This window comes from Myotis nattereri (assembly GCF_964212035.1).
Source record: "Myotis nattereri genome assembly, chromosome: 3".
NCBI lineage: Eukaryota > Metazoa > Chordata > Mammalia > Chiroptera > Vespertilionidae > Myotis > Myotis nattereri.
Window position 1 is genome coordinate 9,469,517 of NC_138077.1, and position 7,231 is coordinate 9,476,747.

The following is a 7,231-nucleotide window of genomic DNA, read 5'->3' on the forward strand; positions in this document are numbered from 1 at the left end:
CATCCATAACAGCACTACCCAATGGACTCTTCTGCAATGGTGGGAATGCTCCATACCTGTGCTGTCCAACCTGGTGGCCTCTAGCCACATGTGAGCAAGAAATTGAATTTTTAACTTCATTTCAATGTAAATACCATGTGTGGCGAATGGCTACCACAATGGGCAACACAGGTCTAGATAGTTTGTAGATTTCGTTTTTAAATTTAGGTCCATCACCCATTTCAGAATAGTGTTTGTGAGTGACCTGTGCATTCCCATTGTTCCTGCACTATATGATCTAAAGACTGTCCTTCCCCAGCTGAATCACGTCCACACCTCCTTTGAAATCTGTTGTCCATGTACCTGTGAGTCTATGCTTAGACTCTGTTCTTTCCCTTTGATTGTCTGTGTACGAGCCTTCCCACTCCACTCCGTTCTCAAAATTGTTTTGACTATTGAATGACCCTTACATTTCCATATACATTTTGAACCAGCCTCTCAGTTTCTACAAAATAAAAAGCTTGTTGAGATTTTGATTGGATTGCATTGACTCTTTAGGTCAATTTGGGGAGAATTTTCACCTTAATAATGAGCCTATAGATCCAGGAACACGGCATATCTCCCTGTTTCTTTAGCTCCTCTTTAATTTCTCTCACCAATGTTTTATGGTTTTCAGTGTAAGAACATCCACATCTTTCATTAAATGAATTCTTAGATATTTTATGCTCTTTTAAAAGTATGTTTTTATTGATTTCAGAGAGGAAGGGAGAGGGAGCGAGAGATAAAAACATCAATCATGAGAATCATTGATTGGCTGCCTCCTCATTGCCCCCTACTGGGGATCAAGCTCACAACCTGGGCATGTACCCTTGACCAGAATTGAACCCAGGACCCTTCAGTCCACAGGCCAATGCTCTATCCACTGAGCCAAAGCAGCTAGGGTGATATTTTATGCTTTTAATGTTACTGTAAATGGTGTTTTAAATTTTTTGTTTACCAATTATTTGTTGCTGTTTATAAAAACACAGTTGATTTTTGTATACAAACTTTGTATTCTATAAACTTGCTAAATTTACTAAATAATTCAGCTGTTTTTTTGACAGATTTTTTAGTATTTCCTGCACTAACAATTACGGCATCTGTGAGTAGAGACTTTCGTCTCTTCCTTTTCAATTGTTAGGCCTTCTATTTCTTTTTCTTGCCTTATCGCATTGGCTCTCACAGAGCCAACATCCTTACTTTATTCCCAGCCTAAGAGGCAAAGCTTCTATAGTCTTTTGCAACTAAGAATAACATTATGTGTACATTTTGAAAAATAGCTTGTTTGCTACCAGCATCCACTGCCAATGACTTGAGGACTGGATGAAAACCCCTTCCTACCCCCAGAGGCTTCATGTAGCCAGAATGTCACTGCACACGGGAGCAAAGGCTAGGAAGTCAGCGCTTCTGCAGGGCGGGAGGATCCTTACTTCTCTGTTCTGGAAATCAAAGCCAGCAGGTCAGGCTTCAGAAATGGCCAAATTCAAACGCCATCTTGCAGAAGTCCTTCTGCCACTGGTTATTTGAATGTCTTTTAAACACTTTCCTCTTGTTCTTTGCTATCATCATCATCATCATCATCATCATTTTAAACAACTTCACTGTGATTCCCAGGAGGTTTAAACGACCCCTTTCTCTCATTAGATGGGCTATTCAACCATCGATTTGTAACAGTGGACTGTTGGGAGATTTGGGGGAGGAGCCAGTGTAAATGGCCTGAAGTCCACTCTGGGCCATGCTGCTGCTGGGCCAGAGGGGTGTCAACAGAGGCTGGTGTTTGCCAGGAGAGAGGGGACAGACCTTCCTGCTGAAGGTCCTGCTCCCCTGCCAGGTAAAGAGGGCCGAAGGTGACACTGAGCTCAGGAGCTGCTCGCTGGGGGATCAGTGACTCACTCAGCCACCACTGGCCTCAGGAGTCTCAGAGTGGGGTGGGAGGGCCGGAGGGCCCCTTGCCCAACTTTTGAAAGTTCCCTTGTACCCCCCAGGTCTCTCTTGAGGGTTCCCCCAGGCCTGGTGACTTGAGCATGGGGTCAGGAGGGTCAATGCTCCACGGTATCCTGTGGGCAAAAAAAGGGATCACATACTAAACCTGACAGTTCTGGAGAGGCCTGCGTGGTGGCCTCACAAACTCAGAGACCTGAAGTAATCACAAAAGATGGTCTGAAATTAAACCTTCCTAACTAGCCTGGCTGGTGTGGCTCAGTGGTTGAGCATTGGCCTATGAACCAGGAGGTCACTGGTTTGATTCCCGGTCAGAGCACATGCCCACGTTGCAGGCTCAATCCCCAGTAGGAGGCGTGCAGGAGGCAGTCAATCAATGATTCTCTCTCATTGATGTTTCTATCTCTTACTCTCTCCTTTCCTCTCTGAAATCAATCAAAAATATTTTTAAAACAAACAAAAAAACCTTCATAACTAAAAGTGAGTCATGGTGGTAGTCATGTCCTAGGCTGCTATCTTCCTTGGCAAAGGTCAGTCTTACCTAACTGAACCTATCTATAGTCTTTTTTCTAATCTATGATACCGTTGGAACATCAGAGTAATCACCTTTTTTCCAGACCCCTGAGGGCACAGCCTCCCCCCAGAACCACAGGACCACTCATTGCTATCTTGTTCTCCCACATTCCATCTCCATGTGCTGTAAATGTTAATTATTAACTATCCTATACCCACCAATCTATGTGTCTATCATTTTACTTTTTATCCAATCTCAGACATTTCCCCGCTTTGCTTTCTTCCGCCTCTCTAATCCATCACCAATTTCACGCAATTCTCCTTATGCCTTCTCCTTTGAGTCTGATGTATAAAATAAGTGGTAAAACTGCCATTTGGGGGGAGCATTTTTTCAATCTACTGAGATTTTTGCTTCCCAGCGATTGTCATCAGCTTGGCTCAAACAAACTCATAAAACGTCTCTACAGGTTTGGATGTTTCTTACCTGAACACCTTTGAAGTTCTCTATGATCTTTGTGCATCTAAGATAACAAACCTGTGGAATGTCTGAGTAAACATCTTTTCCAGACCCTTCAGGGCACACTGCCACCAGAGGAGGAAGCACAGAACCTCGCATTGTTACCTGGTTCCCCAATTACCATTTCTCTGAGCTGTAAATGTTAGTTACTAATTATCCTGCACCCACCAACGTAAAAGAAGTATGTGTGTCTTCATTTTACTTTTTATCCAATCCCAGGGATTTCCCTGCTTTGCTTTCTCCTGCATCCCTAATCTACCAGCAGTAAATTTTACATAACCCTCCTTATGTTTGCTTCTTTGAGTCTAATCTAGATATATAAAAAGCCAGCAACCAGAACGCTGGAATGACCAGAACGACCAGCCGCTATGACACCCATTTCGATCAGCGAACCAGCCCGATCCATCGGGGATTGGGCCGGCTGGCCAACCTTCTGTGGCCCCTCCCCCCAACTGCCCCACCCCTGATCAGCTCTCCCACCCCATTGGAGGGCAGGGTGGCCGGCCAACCTCCCTGTGGCCCTTCCCCACCCCGATCGGCCTGCAGCCCCTCCCCCAGGCCAGCCCCGCCCCTGGTCACCTCCTCCTACCCCAATAGGGGGCAGGGCCAGCTGGCCAACCTTTTGCAGCCCCTCTCCCCAGCTGGCCCTGCCTCCAGTGGGCCCCCACCACCCTGATCAGGGGCAAGGCCAGCTGGTCAACCACCTGCAGCCCCTCTCCACGGCCAGCCCCACCCCCAATTGCCCCCTCAATTGGGGGCGGGACCCACTGGCCAATCACCCACAGCACCTCCCCCCAGCTGGCCTTGCCCTAATCTGCCCGATAAGGGTGGGCCAGCCAGCCAACCTTCCACTATCTCCTCCTCCCTACAGACCTGGCCCCGATCCGCCAATTGGGGCTGGGTTGGCCGAACCCCACCCGTGCACAAATTCATGCACTGGGCCTCTAGTGTATAAAATAAGCTGCAAAAGCCCAGCTGGTGTGGCTCAGTGGCTGAGCATTGCCCGGTTGCAGGCTTGATCCCCAGTGTGGGGCATGCAGGAGGCAGCCAATTAATGGTTCTCTCATCATTGATGTTTTTATCTCTCTCTTCCTTTCCCTTCCTCTCTGAAATCAATAAAAATACTTTACAAATAAAATAAAATAAAATAAGCTGCAAAACTGCCATCCCCTGGAGCATTTTTTCAGTCCTTTGAGATTTTCCTTCCCAGCAATTGTGTCAGTTGGACTCAGATGAACTCTTTAAAAAATTTTATTGATTGATTGGTTGATTTTAGAGAGAGAGAGAGAAACATCGATTTGTTGTTTCATTTATTTATGCACTCATTAGTTGATTCTTCTATGTGTCCTAACTGGAGATTGAACCCACAACCTTGGCATATTGGGGATGATGCCTAACCAACTGAGCTATCCAGCCAGGGCTCAACTAAACTCTTAAAAGACTTTTTCTTAGGTTGGACATTCTTCCCTCAACAATCCACATAACCTCCTCCTCCCTCCAGACCCTTGAGACTCATTGCTGCCACCACCTGTCAGAACCTGTCAGAGGAGCTGGGGGTCAGGGCCTTCTCTCTGACCAAGCGCAGGGCAACTCTCTCTGTTATTTTCAAAGCATCCAAACCCTCAGGAGAGAGAGGGCTACTTTGGGGCGTGAGACCCAGACATTACGTCTGCAGAGCTGGGGTAGTGGGGTGACAGGGTAGGAAGAGAGTCACTTCTCAATGCTGAGAGGGCAAACAAGCAGGAAGCTCATTGTCTGCTTGTGTTAAAAATTAAATTAAAGACTTTACAACTTTACCACCCCATAAAGTTGAACGGAGGCACCTGCCATTGGGACAGTAGCACGATGCTGTTTAAAAGGAAACGTCGGTGAGCTCACACACAGCCCCAGCTCACACACAGTCCCCAGCTCACACACAGCCCCAGCTCACACATAGCCCCCAGCTCACACACAGCCCTCACCTCACACACAGCCCCAGCTCACACACAGCCCCCACCTCACACACAGCCCCAGCTCACACACAGCCCCCAGCTCACACACAGCCCCAGCTCACACACAGCCCCACCTCACACATTGCCCCAGTTCACACACAGCCCCAGCTCACACACAGCCCCCAGCTCACACACAGCCCCAGCTCACACACAGCCCCCAGCTCACACACAGCCCCAGCTCACACATAGCCCCCAGCTCACACACAGCCCCAGCTCACACACAGCCCCCAGCTCACACACAGCCCCAGCTCACACATTGCCCCAGTTCACACACAGCCCCCAGCTCACACATTGCCCCAGCTCACACACAGCCCTCAGCTCACACACAGCCCCCAGCTCACACATTGCCCCAGCTCACACACAGCCCCAGCTCACACACAGCCCCCAGCTCACACACAGCCCCCAGCTCACACACAGCCCCAGCTCACACATTGCCCCAGTTCACACACAGCCCCCAGCTCACACATTGCCCCAGCTCACACACAGCCCCCAGCTCACACACAGCCCCCACCTCACACACAGCCCCCAGCTCACACACAGCCCCAGCTCACACACAGCCCCCAGCTCACACACAGCCCCAGCTCACACACTGCCCCAGCTCACACACAGCCCCAGCTCACACACAGCCCCAGCTCACACACAGCCCCCAGCTCACACACAGCCCCAGCTCACACACAGCCCCCAGCTCACACACAGCCCCCAGCTCACACACACAAAAAATAAAATAAAATAAAAGGAAACGTTGGTGACCAGTGAGGTGTAGCTCAGGTGGGCCCCTGGCTACTAGGGTGGTGGCGCCCAGCACAGGGAAATGCCGGAGACTGTGGAACCGCGTCCAGGACATGCGCAGGAACTGCTGTGCCTGTGTCTGGAAGAGGCAGGAACATCGAGTGTGTAATATTACACAGTGTGACTGCAGGACACCTTCCATGAGGTGTTTCAGTGTGTACGTGCATGTGCTGAAGGGGACCAGAGTTTGCCACCCCACACATACCTTTTGGGATATTGATTATTTTAAGCTGATTATTTTTAAGAAACAAAAGACTTGGGAAGAAACTCTGCCTAAAGAGATTTAGGTAAAAGGCCTGACCCAGGATGGGCAGCTACCATCACAGATGAACTAGTGCGATAGGGAGGAGCCTAGCAAGGCACCTTTGATCAGAGCCCCTTCTGTGTTCCACGGTCAAAAGTGGCCCAGCAACCATTTACCTACCAAACATTGGCTTTTCCACCTGCCTGAGAACTGCCTCCCCCACCTCCAGGTGGCACGAAAGCCTCAACTGCCCTGAGGTCCCACATTCTTGGGGACTCCCCTGAGTATATACACAATAAATTTGGGCATTTTTTTCTTGTTAATCTGTGTAATGTTAATGTGATTATTAATCCAGCAGGAAGAACTTAGAAGGGTAGAAGGCAACTTTTCCACCCCACAGTGCACATATGTGTGTGTGAGGTGCCTGTGTATGTGTGTGTGTGTGTATGTGTGTGAGTGTGAGTAAAATACAATGAGAATTTGAGAGCTCAAGGTCTAGCCCGAAGACTCATAGGGCAGCAGTCCTCCCTCCCTCCCTCCCTCCCTCTCTCTCTCTCTCTCCCTCCTTCCCTCTCTCTCTCCCTCCCCCCCTCCCTCCCTCTCTCCCTTCTCCCTTCTCCCAGGTGCTGACCCTGGTTCTCTCACTGGTTGATCTACATGTCACCTGTTGGCCCCAGCCAGCCCCCTTACAGCCCCACCAGGGCAGGGACTATCCCCCACCAGGCCCTGGACCCAGAAAAGGGACACATGCAGAATGTGTGAGCAGGTGCTGGCCCCCAGGATAAGCCCTAAGGTGGAGTGCTGTATAGAGCAAGAGGAGGGCAGACTTTGGGGACCCCTTTGACAATCCTATATGGAGTCACTCTCAGCCACGGCAATTATGTCAAGACTGAGGTAATGGGGTGTAATGGGAGACACTTGGGTAAGTACTCCACCAGGACTGATATGAATGGGACTCCACCCATTGTGGGCTATAAGAACTCAGAGCTCTGACCACCCAATGCTCCAGCTTGGCTGTGCCATGGGTCATGTGTGGAGCTCTGCCCGACTTCCGCTCCACGGACGCGTGTCGCCACTGCAGCTGCCTGGCTTGAGACCCGCCTCTCTGCTTGCGGATGTCGCCAGGGACTAGGACTTCGTGTTGGATGCTACCTCTGCTCCCTTCTATCGCATACGCTTTCCCTGTGTAACCTGCGTGTGATTCCATTGGCTTGTTGG